This window comes from Colias philodice, chromosome 16 (assembly GCF_061535455.1).
Source record: "Colias philodice isolate Cphi_HAF_F1 chromosome 16, ilColPhil1 Martin Lab GWU primary, whole genome shotgun sequence".
Classification (NCBI taxonomy): domain Eukaryota; kingdom Metazoa; phylum Arthropoda; class Insecta; order Lepidoptera; family Pieridae; genus Colias; species Colias philodice.
In genome coordinates, this window is record NC_143101.1 from 7,985,975 (window position 1) to 8,002,903 (window position 16,929).

The window sequence follows — 16,929 nt, forward strand, 5'->3', positions numbered from 1 at the left end:
CACAAATAGCATCTTCTATTGGAGGAGACTGAAATCACAGAAACAAATATTTATTAAGTAAAAAACAATCCTTCGTCTTGAGAATATCGATTAGGAAATAAAATAACGTGTTTCAGAAATGATACCTATAAATCATCAATCTATTATTAATCAAAATTATTGAAATTATCCATGTAAATATATATATATATATCCATATTATGCGAAATTAATATCTTTTAAATACTTAAATGTTATATACCAGTCAGAGACTAATGTGGAGCAGAGGTATATTAATTATTTGCAGAGGCATATTTTGATAGACATTAATATTTTAGTTAAAAAATAATTGCATTTTAGGTAACTAACTAAAATTAAGTGCCTAGTGGCTAGTTACCTGTATAGATAAGACTGGGAAAGTTTTCACATTGGTACTCAGATTTGAGAGTCACGTAATTGAATAAATGACATGAGCTTGTTACGTGAGTGACATCTAACTTTATCTCTTTCAAAGAAAGTTTTAAATGAGGCTAATGAACATTTAAAATTATGTATTTTTTATTTCACTGTATAATAATATAAGTTTACTGCGACAGTTATGCAAACAAAAAAATAATGTAAAAGCTAATGACCGCAAATGAATACATATGCAAATATTTAAATAAAATAATATTATAATTTACGTATCATTAGTCATGTAAATCGTTAGTATAGCATGATAGTTTTAATTTTATTGGATCGCCTAACTGCTCTAAAGGTATTGTAGAATAGTATTATATCTTTTGTATTGGTAAAGGTTTAAGGTTTTGATATTTTGAAAACAATTGATTAAAATTAAACTAAACAAAAACACTCTACATTGGTATAACAAGTCACACCTCGTTAAAGAAAGCATCAACGTAAAAAATGTTACATAAAATCGATTGTGAAATAGTTATACCTTGAGCCCAGTAGGCGGTATACCTTAATTTATTTGAAAACTCCGTCAATTTATAATTCTCACTTCGTTTAAGTAAATATTTATCGAAATATTACGTACTTACTGAATAAATCGTCTTCACCTCGTAATGTAGCTACCGAGTCAAATAAAAATGCCCGATTAAAAAAATTACCATGTGAATTATTAACATTACAAATCGATTCATGTATGTATGTTTTAACATAAGTCTTGTGGTGATTCCATATTCGGGATCACCGTGATCTTCTAGATCGATTCATTATGATGACGTTTAGTTTAATGCTTATTTTTAACCCATGTCCTTTTGCAATTTAAATAATTGCTGCCAATTCTGATTTATTTTCAAAAGATACAATTACAATTTTATATTTAAGAATAAGTGATAATAAGAGTGATAACTGATAAGATATACTCGTAGTTACAGAAATAAATAAATTTTTTCAGGATAAAATTATTAATCTAAGTATTCATGATTTCGTAGTTACCTGGGAAACGTAAATGAGTTATTAAAAATTGTCTTTTTCATGAACATATTAATAAATCTCTACTTATTCTCCTTGTTATTGTTATTATAGTTTTTCTCTCATTATAATAAAAATACATATTTATAATCCATAAAATATAATATAATACAATATTTGGTTATACATATTTGTTCCTTAAATACTATATTCATTCGACATATGATATAAAATGAAAGTTCCTTAAAGTTCATATTTGTTTAATAAAGTAATAAATTAAAGCATATGAATGAGATAAAGTGTTGCCAAATTAAAAGCTGATGTCTTTACGATGTTCAGGCAAATTTACGAAGACAAGACTCTACATCTGTAATAATTTTACACGCAATTTTCAATATGGTTTTATTTGCACACACCTCGTAAAGTATTGATTTGGCATATAAAGTTACTGTAACTGGATATAACATGCAATCATAATGTATACGAGGTAATGAATATTAATTAGTTATATTGTAATTATTATATTCACATGAATGGTAAAGAAAATAATAATTCATTGGAACGAAAAATATAATGCCATTTGTAAGAAATTTACATACTACTACTACTTCGTTAATATACCTATATAAATAAATAAATAAATAAATAAATAAATAAATATACCTTTATAGTTTAAGAGTCATATCGAGTAAAACTCATATAGGACCAACCCTATTCCCAGTTCAACAACCTTTTCATTTATTCATATACAAAGCTATATAGAGCTAACTTTATAGCTAGAATCTAATAATAGTTCAACTGTAACTAGTTGCATGCCTGCGAGGGTACTTGCAGATCGACATTATTACGTCCTTGGTAACTTAAGTTCACTATCAAGAATGCATTTAAGTTTTTACTGGGAATGTACAGAACAGATTAGGGTTGCCAATATTGGAATTAAGAAAGTAATAAATAAACACCCGCTGTTATTCTTATAATAATATGTTTTTACCTTGATACCTGTGTGAACTTTACATAGAGTCATTTAGTAGGTATTTAAAGTAGTAGAACTTTTTAAGGGTTGTGATTGAAAAACAAATATTGGACATTGTTTAATCACTATCACAATATTTTACTGTGAATTAACACATCGTTTTCATTGCAAAAATATATCTTTTAACTTCTATTCGAACACAAATATTAAAAATGGCAACCCTATTATTATCACATATCATTAGTGTTGTCTTCAAAAAAATATATAAGAAAATACGTTGAAGCACCTCTACATAAAATATTATTCTTAAGCCTTATAATTATGAACATATTGAGAAAATAAGATAGAAACTTTAAACTTATCACCTTCAGCCAAGGTTTTAAAGTAAAAATCACTTGAAACAAATTAAAGTAATTTTTACTTTATCGAAAATCTTTAGCGCATCTGATTTATCCTAATCTATGACTGAAAACCAGAATTGGCTAGAAAAATAGACGTTGCAAATAAATAAACAACCCAAGGTCTTACTTGTTCTCTCTATTCAGAGCAACTCACGAAAGGACATTATTTTTCAAGTCGCCAAGGGATTCAACTTTTCTCTCAAAACAAAAGAGCTGTAGAGATAAACATCGAGGTTTATCTTACCAATGATTACCTTTATCATAATTTTATTTAAATCTTAATCTTAATCTTAATACTATTATAAAGGCGAAAGTTTGTAAGGATGTATGGATGTATGGATGTATGGATGTATGGATGTATGGATGTATGGATGTATGGATGTTTGTTACTCTTTCACGTAAAAACTACTGAACCGATTACAATGAAATTTAGCACACATATAGAGGGTAACTTGGATTAACACATAGGATAGGTTTTATCCCGGAAATCCCACGGGAACGGGAACTATGCGGGTTTTCCTTTGAAAACGCGGGCGAAGCCGCGGGCGGAAATCTAGTTACATTATATTTACATTAATGCGAAAAACAACAATGTTTCTAACGTAGGTAATAATGTTCTCTATTTCCAAAAACCGCATCTGCAGGATAAAGTTTTTGTTTAACCAAATATAACTAATAACTGCTGGTTTCTTATTTTATTGTAATTGACAATAAAATTTAAGTAATCACTAAGTTCTAATTAGAATTCATACATAATTCAAACATAGTTAAAAGAATCTTCTTAATATAATTCCAAGAAACTGCACTTCAACCTGCGATATATTATGCATAAAATTAATTAAAAAAAAGCCGAAAACAGGCAAACAGGTTGAATTTTAAGATAACAGAGTAAATATTTCTACGTATCATCTACGTATATTATAATTTATAATCTGCGGTTCACGTATAGGTCAGGAAACAAGCTTCAGAGAAGCTCATTATTTTGCATGCATGCATTTAATTATTAGCTCTGGACCTTGTATTTCGCTTAAAAATGTTTTACTTTGTTTTGTCGTAAAATAATACTTTATAACTCAACAAAAACAAATGCTTATACAGGGTGTCCCGTAAGTAAAACAAGAGAGAAAAAAGATAGACTTAATAACTAACAAAAATACTAAAATTTATTGTCCTAGACCATAAAGTGCTTAGATCATTTTAATGATCTAAGATAAAGTGTTTGACGTATGTTTTATTTTCAAAATTTGATAAAAATATCATCCACATAAGCTAAATATGAACTTTTGACTGAAGTTTAAACAAAGCTGGTGTAAAAAAATGTATGGTCTAGGACAATAATTTTTAGTATTTTTGTTAGATAATAAGTCTCTCTACCCCCCATAACCTGTTGGTCCACTACTTACGGGACACCCTGTATAATTCAACTAGGTTCCGCTCACGGCTCGCGTGTTCAAAGAAAATAAACAGTAATTGTCATGTATCGGAATCGTAGTGATTGAATGGATATTCCCATAGGGATTGAGATATTTTAATGTGGTGAAAGTGAGTCTGTGTTACCTACAAATGACAAATCTCCAGACTATTTCAGATAAAACCATCAAATATTTAAAATCGCTGTGTTGCTACGTAAAAGACAAACAAACACTCTTCCCCAATCAGTATAAATGGCAAGGATACCTGGATTTTCCATTGAAATTACTGAGTTGCTGCCTGGAGTTATCAATTTAATATTGGAATTGTACAGATTGGCTTCTTACGTTTAATATAAGCCTCTATTTTACGCATTGAGTTATTCGGTTGCTAAGAAAAGATCATCAAAGTTTTTTTTGTCCTTTTTTGTATGTATGTGTTGTTTTGCCACCTTAATTAAAACAGGTAGGTAACTGGTAAATTACGATTAACTCGTAATGTGCTTGTATTATTATTGTACGAGCGCAAATACAATCGCAGCAGGCAGAGTATGAAAGATTGTCACCAGCATACAAAGATCGCACAGTTTCGGCAGTATATGAAGCACTGGGAACGAAAATGCCACCTTCAGTTGTTATTGAAATATAAGTATTTCAAAAACTTTCTTGAATTATGGGAGGCATTGGGTACTCTACTATTGTTATGCTAACAAGACTAAAGGTATAGGAAAGAGTCATATTCTCAAGGTTCCTTTACAATTTAATCTCATTAAGTGCAGTATGATGCAATTAAATGATTGAATACAACATTATACAAAAACAAAGATCTTATCTATATAAATTTTCCTTACTTTTGAGAATGTCAAGGTTTGTTCACTGAAAATTATGTTCCATGTTTGTTATTAAATGCATTATTTCTTTGTAGTACTTATATTAACATTGCTTTTCACCTATGAAAGAAAAATCTTACTATCCCATCACATATCTTTGTAAGTTCCTGGAAACTTTCTCAGAACAGAATAAATAATAATAAAAGCATTGCAATTTTCAACTTTAATTTCCAGGGGAGTACACACGAAACTATGGGTCCATAAGTAAAAGTTAGCACTAAAATTTCGATGTTTCAAGATATTTTTTTCGATATTTTATGGTTTCCTTTTGTACCTACTTATATCCATGAAGCAAGCGTGATTCAGACGCTGCGGTTTCACGTCGTCGAAGGAAAACCTTTTGATGATGATAGATTTATTATAAAATTGACAGTTTAAATTGATGGTACCTCAAGAGAGAGGTCTGTATATAATGAGTAATTAATGGTTAGTAAAGTTATTGTTCTCTTGTCTCATTATATTTGCCACTAGCAATGCCCTGCGATTTCACCCGCATAGATAGCGATATCGTTAGTCGTTACAGTGAAAAGTCTACTATAGGTCGGACTATAGGTTTAATTTTTAATCACATGAAAATCACCTTTAGCGGGACGGGGTCCCGCACTACGGCCTTTTTTTTTTTAGTGGGGAAATGTTTCATAGATACCCACGGCCTCCTGACCAAAACCCCACTGTGTTCCGTCAAGACGCATATTGGTAGAATTCCTCCGTGACCCCCGCACTACGGCCTGCTCGAACAGTATACCTACTATTTTCTGTAGATTGACACTTTTAAAAATTCGTTATATCTTTTGAATGGAATATCCAATTCTTTTCATTTAAAAAGTATTTTGCTGGTATTGAAACAGTCTATAATAAAACATCATTTAATGGGATAAGGATTAATATATGTGTATGGATAACATGGTTTGATTACTGTCGGCGCTTCTATTTACTTTGAAAACGTAAAAAAGTTGTTGTAGTAACATAACTACTGAAGATGGACATATGGTATCGCGGACTTTCTTGTAGATATTGATCCATTCTATAATACCGTAGAACATTTTTTTGTTCTATCTTCAATAGATTCCGCAGCGCACGCGATGACAGAAGTTTTATTGAGGATTTTTTTACACCTTGGGTTACATTATTGCATTTTTGGTAAGGATCTCTAATTTTTTTGAAAATGCAATATAGCCTATGTTGCTCAGTAAAGTCTACTATAGGTCGGACTATAGGTTTAATTTTTAATCACATGAAAATCACCTTTAGCGGGACGGGGTCCCGCACTACGGCCTTTTTTTTTTTAGTGGGGAAATGTTTCATAGATACCCACGGCCTCCTGACCAAAACCCCACTGTGTTCCGTCAAGACGCATATTGGTAGAATTCCTCCGTGACCCCCGCACTACGGCCTGCTCGAACAGTATACCTACTATTTTCTGTAGATTGACACTTTTAAAAATTCGTTATATCTTTTGAATGGAATATCCAATTCTTTTCATTTAAAAAGTATTTTGCTGGTATTGAAACAGTCTATAATAAAACATCATTTAATGGGATAAGGATTAATATATGTGTATGGATAACATGGTTTGATTACTGTCGGCGCTTCTATTTACTTTGAAAACGTAAAAAAGTTGTTGTAGTAACATAACTACTGAAGATGGACATATGGTATCGCGGACTTTCTTGTAGATATTGATCCATTCTATAATACCGTAAAACATTTTTTTGTTCTATCTTCAATAGATTCCGCAGCGCACGCGATGACAGAAGTTTTATTGAGGATTTTTTTACACCTTGGGTTACATTATTGCATTTTTGGTAAGGATCTCTAATTTTTTTGAAAATGCAATATAGCCTATGTTGCTCAGTAAAGATGCAGCTTTCTAATGGTGAAAGAATTTTTGAAATCGGTCCAGTAGTTTTTGCGTGAAAACCATACATACATACATACTTACAAACTTTTCCTCTTTATAATATTAGTATAGATTAATGCTTACCAAGATACACGTGTGATAAGAGTAGTTCGAACTATATAGAGAAAAGCGTTCCGTAGTGTTACTGTAGCTTAAAATAAATTTAACATGATATACATAAAATGTAGAGTCATCAAAAAAAGGGACTAAGTATAGGTTTCCTTAAATTTATTTACTTAGTAAAGAGCACTTATTTCATATCTCTTTGCTTTAGAACGCTTGTCCTTTAATGATGTACCTACTGTTAAACATTTCACCGAAGAACTTAGATTTTGATTATACAATAATTATACTCATTTATATTAGAGAAAAGTAGTACAGATAAAAGGAGAATCCAGTCCATTTCTCGATTGGAAGTTTATACTTATTACTAGTCGAAATTATTCCAGTTGCAATAAAATTTATTATCACATCGATTCAAAAGTAGATCGCTTATCTAGTTAAATGACTGGAAAGCATACATTTTTTGATGACCTTGATCGGTAAACTTGAATTAAATAAAAATAATAATTAAATTTAACATTTTACATTAAAATGTTTTATTCATAACCCAGAAATGTAAGTAAGTAAGTATAACAAACATTTCATACTCTCCAATAAATTTTAAAACGGACCTAATTACAAACCCGTCTTTTATATATAAGCGTAGCTGTGCTCCGCGGTTTCACACGCATTGCTCCGCCCCTGTTTGTCTTAGCGTGATGATATAATATAGCCTTTAGCCTTAAATGGGCTATCTAACACCGAAGGAATATTTCAAATCGCAGATTAGCGCGTTCAAACAAACAAACAAACAAAACTCTTCAGCTTTATAATATTAAGTATAGATGTCAAGTTATAAAATGTGAATCAGAATTCAATATCTGTAGCATTTGCTCACTCATATCTCAGAGAGCAGACTTTTATCCATGAACTAGCTTCCGCCCACGACTTTGTACGTGCATCCCCGTTTTTCCCCGTTCCCGCAAGAATTTCGGGAAATCCTTTCTTAGCGGATGCCTACGTCCTAACATCTACCTGCACGCCAAATTTCAGCCCGATACGTACAGTGGTTTGGGCTGTGCGTTGATAGATCACTATATCAGTCACCTTTGAGTTTTATAATATATATAGATACATTTTATCACATAATAAATCTCACTTACCATAAATGAGTGTAGAATGTCGTGTGCCATGTACACCACAACCGCAGTGTTTAATTATAGGTATAATGGCAACACTATAAACAGCTGACCACGAAACCGCAAGCTGTCTAGCCATCCATCAGAAAAACTATCAGTTTAATATTTCATACATACAACCTTAGATTAATCTAAGCATACAACTAATTACTTCATTGGAATTGATTACTTATAAGTAGATAAAGTTATTACCCTACCAAATGTAGGAAGAACTTCTTGGCGGAAAGCTAGTAAGTTATACACGTAATTGAAATCCTCCTGTTTTTCACCTCTAAACTTAGATCATTAAGTAACCTCTAAAGTACACGCGAACGAAGACGCGGGAATCAGCTTCAGCATACGTACATAAAATAGCACAGATACATACATATATGTATACTAGTCAGAAATTCTATACTTAATTCTTTCTTTTACATGATGCTTCGATCGATTTTCAATAAAGACAACAGTTAAAATAATCAATGTAATTGACATGAAATTCTATTGTTTTATTTCGTTTTTTAATAAGTAGGTAGGTACTTATACATCTAATGCTAGGCGTCCATTACAGGCGGATCGGGCCGGGCCGCATCGCAACGGGCCGTCTCTAATGGACGCGCTGTTTGCTCCTGCGTCCACCTGTACGGGGCGCGGCGGACCGCCTAGGCGGATTTTATCTAACAGACGCTCGCCGCTTACATCCGCCTGCCTGCGTCCACTAGACGGGTCGGGGCGGGCCGGGCCGCAGCGCACCGCCGGCAGAAATCCGCCTGCGAAGCGATATCCGCCAATGCGTTGCGGCCCGCCCCGGCCCGATCCGTCGCTAATGGACGATGTTTCATACAAAACATAGGCCGGCGTATTTTTGCGTTGCGATGCGGCCCGGCCCGATCCGCCTAGTGGACGCCAGCCATTACAACTTAGACTGTTTCTTTCTCCTAATTATTTCCAAGCAACATATTTTTGTTTTCAAAATATATAATCTAAATTAACTACATTCAATTATACATTAATCATTTGATCTTCAATGTACAGACACATTTTTTATCTCAATTAAGTAATCCGTTTATTAACCTTCTCGACATTCATTACCCGTTAAACGCATTCATAATTATAAAAAGTTAATTGTGTCAAAGAATTATAATGTGCGAATAAACGTCACTTGTTCATGTGAAAGCTACGCTATAATACAGCTTGCATGAATGAAATTATTGCATCTCATTGTTTATAGTACTTAATTTATTACCAACTCTACCTTTCTGAATGGTAAAAATGACATAAAAGGAAATATTTAGTATTGAGATAGGTACATAAAATAACTCACTTGTAGGATGCAAAAGCAAATTCCAAAGAGGCAACTAACAATATAAGAACAACCCCTTATAAACTGTTGGGTGTTTTTATTATTCTAAGTTTAATCTAATTATAATTTATTAATCTTTGAATTCGATTTAATCAGGCCTCAAAAAGTTGCCAAACCACAATCATTCAACTAGAGACTACGAATAAATATATTGGCAATATTTAAATACTCATTTGCGCGCCGCAGGAAATCTTTATTGATGTTACTTGATGTGGTTATAATGCTGTTTTTATAAAACAATAAACATATAATTCGTTGAATTACTTTATGGCGGTAAAATATTGCATTTGTATAATATAATTTCAAGAGATTCAGGTCAAGGAATTAAAATACAAGACCTATATAACATATCGAAGATTCAATGTTTAAGTTGTGTTGATAATTATGGTATGTCAGTTATTTGATAACTACTTTTTAATTAAATATATTAAGTTTGAAAGTACAAATTTTATTACTCAATAAATTTTTTTAATACAGTTAAATTTGCAGTCTTTAAGTTATACCATATCATTACAAATATATTCTTACTGAATAAATTTTATTTTAACTAGATTGCGTAAACTTATGTAATATTACCTAATGTTATCAAATTAGTATTCCTTTTATGTAAATAACAAAACATTTTAATATTTATGTTCAAAAATTAAGGCGATGGTTGCATCATAAGATGACATTCACTGGGAAAGGATCAACTTTCTCTCGCTTTCACATATTCAATTAACACTCGTTAATTCGTACTTTTAAACATTGATTTATGTTATTACATACATCTATTAAAATCAAGTGCAAAATGTGGTTCTTTTTCAACGACATAATATTATGTGCCAACATTCTCGAGCAGCTTTGCTAATTAGCAATGAAGGCTTTATTAAATATGCTTTATTAAAAGTGAAGTGTAAATAAAAGAAAAAAAATACCTTACTTTAAATGGCAATGTAATATGTTACTACTTACATCTATACTAATATTATAAAGAGGAAAAGTTTGTATGTATGTATGTATGTATGGTTTTCACGCATAAACTACTGGACCGATTTTGATGAAATTTGGCACAGACAATCTTTAGACCCTAAGAAAGAACATAGGCAGAACATAGGCTACCTTTTATTGCGAAATATTCACCACGGGCGAAGCCGGGGCGGACCGCTAGTATGTAATCAAATGATAATACGCATACAATATGACGCACACAAACGGTATGAATGCATGCGTGCGGACAGACACGTATCTAATGCTTTGTTATAGTACAAAAACAGAAGAATAGATCTTTTAGGATTGTATAATCGTATCAAAACACGAATATATATTTCCTATTAGAATTTAGGAAAATTTACGATCTTAGTGTTACCTAATCATTGAGCTCAATAATTAACTAATTAGGTAACACTAAGATCGAAGTATTCCATAAATTATAATGTAGTATAATTTCAGTTTGTGTAGAAGTTTACGACGTTATAGCAAACGAGATTCAATCTCCTATACCTAATAGAAAAATATTATTTCTGCCTCTTGATAGAATTTTTTTCTATTCTAAAAATGATATTTATAAAGTATCTGAATGCCATAAAACATTAAATAACAAATTCTAGAGATATTTTCTTCTTCAAATTATTCAGCACTTATTTCTAACGCTCTAAAACTATTTTAAATCACGATCACCGGTTATGTTTCTTCTTAACCCCTTATTGCATGAATTATTAAGGAGATGAAATAAAAATTATTTTTTTGCAAAAAAGTGTTTATTAGACCTTACATTATAAGATCAAATTGAGAAAAAAAATTATTTACTTATATTATAGAAAATATGAAACGGCGCCATATATGGACTCGTATGCAGTGTTCGTTATATTTTTTCTGTCATATATGGCTTCGTATGCAATTAGAAAAAAGTGTCTAATTAATAAAATAAAAATATATTCCGTACTAATTTCACACACATGGTTCCCAAGCCCCAAACTAAACTTAGGCTTGTATCCTGAATGCCAAGTCAACTGATATACTACATATATTTTACATAAATCCTTTCCTACTAATATTATAAATGCGAAAGTTTGTGAGGGTGGATGTATGTGTATGTGTTTGTTTGTTACTCTTTCACACCAATATTACTGAACCGACTTTAATGAAATTTAGCACACATAATAAAGAGGGTAACTTGGACTAACACATAGGATAGTTTTTATCCCGGAAATCCTACGGGAACGGGAACTATGCGGGGTTTTCTTTGAAAGTGCGGGTGAGGCCGCGGGCGAAATGTTAGTACTTTATATGGATACCTAAATAACACCCAGAATCACAGCCAACTTATACTTCGTGAATTGCTTAAAACATTTACGTTTGTCATTATAACATAAAAACACGTTATATTTTTCACATAACATGAAGGAACGAAATTGGAACAATATATGCATAGCTGACGGGTGTACTTCTTCCAAATTGGGTAATGACTAATCCCATCAGATCGTACATAATCAAAGTGAAAATCTAGATGTCTTGCAGGAGTTTTTCGTAGCTTTTTGGGCAATTGGCGAGTCAGGAATACTGAGGAGACTCCAGAGATGCCGATGTTCCTAAGTTTTTGAGAGACGACCACGTCTTTTGGTAATAAGAGCTTTCCCTGACTTTCGCATTTGCTCTGAAACGGCTAATTAAAAATCATACAGTGGCATATAGCATGTGTCTGTATTTATTGATGATGATATGATATTTACATGCTTAGCAGTGAGATAAAAGTGTCCAGGAATCGATACTGGAACAATCAGTAAAAGTATCCTTGAATGCATACCAAGCCACATATGACATAATATATTTTGGACGGAATGCATGCGAAGCCAAATATGACAGATTTGGAAAAGTACAAAAAAACATGATTAAAGCAAAAAAACAACCAAACCAAATGATTTACCTTATTTTAGAAAGACTAAAGAATGAAGTAATATTTTTTTTCATGGCTTTACTCACCTTTTTGATATTGAAATCTTAATTTGAAAATCACGGTTTTTTCCGCGCACCCAAACCGTCGCACGCGCTAGACTAAATCTATAATATATCTGATGGATAACATTTACACTGTATAAATTAATTACATTCCAATTCTCGATGAAATGCTGTTTAAGATGTAAGGTAGTTTTTTTAGATATTGTTTATAGTTAGCCTATAAAAAATTCTTGAACTTCGTCGTCCATATATGGCTTTGTATGCGGTAAGGGGTTAATTGAATAATAATCAAGTAATTTAAAAACAAGTCAATCTTAATTGTGAACACAGCTCTTGTGAATTTGATGTTTAATTAATTTAGCACTTTGCTCGATCAACATAATGAACACGAATCTTTAAACATTTTCATTAACTAGTAGTAGCGGTTTTAATCACAGATTTTAATAAATGAAGGAAATTAGGTCTGTCGGCATATGTGCCCGAGAATAAAGTCGTGTTCCTACATCCTTATGTACATCGGTATAGGAGTGATTGAACTAAAAACTAACTGATTTTACTAAAAATCTAAAATGTTAATTCTCAATATAGTGCGTAGGTAAGCTTGGTCCTCTATCGCATATTTTATACAAAATCATAAGGACTACTTAACACTTATCAGCCGTTAAACTATTCACAAATCACGTTATGACTTCATTCCATTCATAATTCATTATCAAGCTATAAGGAAAATGTTAATTGTGAATCACACGTATCATTTAAAAATACTTCAAATGTTTACCTTAGGTTTATACATAATGGAAAATAAATTAATCTGTCCGTACTAAGTTTTAACTCACATCTTTGCAGATGTGTAATTATTTCTTTTAATTAATTAGATATAATGGAGAACCGATACTTACGTAATATGTACGCCCTATTAATTGACCGTCAAGTATTTATTACTATTATTTACTCATAAATAAGAAACTAACATGTGGCTCATGCATGTGATCAATTTAGAATTCATTATTCGTTTATTATAACTATTTTTCAAAGTACCTTAGTAAATATAATCTGCTTGAAATTCCTCAGTTGTAGAAGACAGAAGTTTGAAATTATACCAACTTACCAAGTATTTAAGGCATTTGGTTTTCCCGACTAATCAGGAAAACAACAGGGGCTTGTTTGGTTACAACTGTGTTCATTGGACACAACCGTGTTAAAAACTGCACAAGAGATTCATTTTAAACAAGAATTCAACAATTTATAATTCAAAGAAAGTTTATCTAAGTATGTATATCCAATGCTACTTTTCCGTGGCCAGGTTATAATATTAGTTCTTTGCATTACATGCTTTTTTTAAATGAAAAAAGACGTGGTTTCAAATCTCGCCTCACAATAAAGTTTTTATATTCGTTCTAAAAATGTTATATAATAATTATTATCTCTTTTGAGCACCGTAGGCGTACATTCATTAACCGACTTTCCCAAAAAAATACGGAAGTTCAAAACTCGTAACGTATCTTTTTATTCTTTCTTTTTTTAATGTTTGTTCGTCAATAACGTTTTTCAACCTATTGAAGTTTATTCTAAGCACTGTTATTTTACTTAACGTTTGTATATGTGCCGAGATAAATATTTGTCGCTTTTTCACGCAAAAGCTACTTGACCGATTTGATGAGTCTTTGACTATTTGCGTCGTTGGTGTGAAGATTGATAATTATGTACCTACTTTAAATCTACGAAGAACTCATATCGTTGATAAATTATTGAAAATAGTACTTATAAGAAACAATTTTTGACTGAGATTTAAGGATTCACAAGAATAAAATAAACAAATGTATTTCAGTAGAAACACAAACAAATGCAACAATTTCAGTGATGGTATTTTATTCATCAGTTACATAATACTTTACATATGGTATGAAGGAGGTTAATAAGTTAAGTAAATAATATTAATATTTAATTTTAAAATTACTATAATAGCCACATTTTATCTCAAGATCATTTCCTTAATAACAACACAATTATTTGTAACCATTGCTAACTCGTGTGGAAGCAAGACAGTGATCCTATTGGCGGAAATATTGTATTATATTATCTGTCACTTCGTAGTCTATGGTCGTGTTTCTAGTAATAAATATAGAGACTGTGTATAGAGATTGTGATAGAGATTTATATTTCCGCGATTGTTTAGGGCACTTGTTAAACTTGTAAGGCACTAATTGTGTTCCATGCTATGTAATCTGAAAAATTGAAATGAATGTTTTTTATGGGGAAAAAAATTAACATTGGTTACCGTACCTACTGATAAAAACATAGGTAATAATTATTTTTCCAAATTTAAAAATTAAAAAATTAACTGCAGAGTATTTAAAATATGAACTGCATTGTTTAACTTGTTGAACACCATTGAAATAAATATATTTTACATTTATGGAATGTTAAAATAACTAAGAAACTATTTCAATGCTATCAGAAATAATTCCGTTTATCGGAACTGTTAAAATCGAACCAGGGGAAGTGCAATATAAATATAAATAATAATAAAGGTCGTTTCAAGTGATTACTTCGTAGAATATGAAACACGGAACCTAGACTCTAGTCTTTACATAGACTTATAGATAAAGATAAAAGTCTTATAGATATATTATTTTTTAATACACTAAATATTAAAAAAAAAACACGTGTGAATTTTATATTCTTATTAAAGCTATTACACGTAGTATATTATTATTAGTCTGTGCTATTACATATTTTAACTAACTTTATAAATAATTTTTATATTTATTACCTCTAAGTAATCATTTTGCAAATCACAATGCGTGTTTGTAACGTTTCCTATTTTAAGTTAATATTTATTTCTATATATCTTGTTTTTAATATATTCTAAATATAATAATTATAGACAATAAAACACTAATTATCCATGTATGTTTATTTCCTATACGGTAGTTTACGTAATATATGCATTTTTATGGGAATGTGAATTTCGAGGAATTGTATGTAATTGTTTGAATTCCTCATTTATGAAAAAATATTTGTCGTATTTATTTGAATTCTTCATTTATAAAAAAATATTTTTTTGAATCTCGAACATTTATTCCTACACCTAAGTCCTAAGCTCATTTTAAAAGCGATAAAAAGACGAGTTACCTATATTACAATTTTATTGTTTTATTCCTCTACTAGCTTACCGCCCGCGGCTTCGCCCGCTTTGTCTAAAACCTAATAAATTGTATACTAAAACCTTCCTCTTGAATCACTCTATCTATTAAAAGAAACCGCATCAAAAACCGTTGCGTAGTTTTAAAGATTTAAGCATACATATGGACATAGGGACAGAGAAAGCGACTTTGTTTTATACTATACTAGCTTTCCGCCCGCGGCTTCGCCAGCTTTGTCTAAAACCCAATAAATTATATACTACAACCTTCCTTGAGAACCACTTTATCTATAAAAAAAACTGCGTCAAAATCCGTTGCGTAGTTTTAAAGATTTAAACATACAAAGGGACTGCATAGGGACAGAGAAAGCGACTTTGTTTTATACTATGTAGTGATAGTGACAATACTTAAATGTTTGAAAAAAACTAAAAGAATGATCAATAGGGTTACACAAAAAAATCTAAATAACAGTAATATAAAGCCATCAAGAATAATAATTTATTACAACTAAATGATTCTTATAAACAATAAAAACTACAAATGAATCGATTTTGTCATCTTCCTACTTGAAATCGTAAATACGCCATAGAACAAGGAAAATATTGTAAAATAAGTAATTTGCCTGATTTATGAGCAGTTTATTGTCACATTTTACTTAAAAATCTAGTTTTATTACCATCAATATTGTTTCAATGAAATCTATTTTTTGAGTGACTATTTTTTTATGCCTTCCGTGGTGAAGAACACCCAAAATTTTATAAAAACAAAAAAAAAACATTACAATTTTATTTATTTGTATTTCTCAATCTTTCTTTACTTAAATGCTTACTTCCATATTATATCACTACATAGTATAAAACAAAGTCGCTTTCTCTGTCCCTATGTAAAACTACGCACCGGATTTTAATGCTGTTTTTTTTAATAGATAGAGCGATTCAAGAGGAAGGTTTTAGTATATAATTTATTAGGTTTTAGACAAAGCGGGCGAAGCCGCGGGCGGTAAGCTAGTATGTATAATAATATAGAATAGATTCTAGCTGAAATTAGAAATTGTTCCTTATATGTACTAATAAGGAACAATTTCTAATTTCTACTAGGTACTAGGTACTATCTAATAAATATTATAAAGGCGAAAGTTTGTAAGGATGTATGGATTTATGGATGTATGGATGTATGGATGTTTGTTACTCTTTCACGTAAAAACTACTGAACCGATTACAATGAAATTTAGTACACATATAGAGGGTAACTTGGATTAACACATAGGATAGTTTTTATCCCGGAAATCCCAC

The 16,929-nt window shown here is 31.0% G+C and overlaps 1 protein-coding gene across 1 annotated transcript in view; it reads right to left on the minus strand.

The window, feature by feature from the left end:
- LOC149481821 (uncharacterized) overlaps positions 1–16,929 on the minus strand; it is a 118,346-nt gene that overhangs the window by 22,262 nt on the left and 79,155 nt on the right. The gene's annotated exons all lie outside the window — the stretch shown is intronic.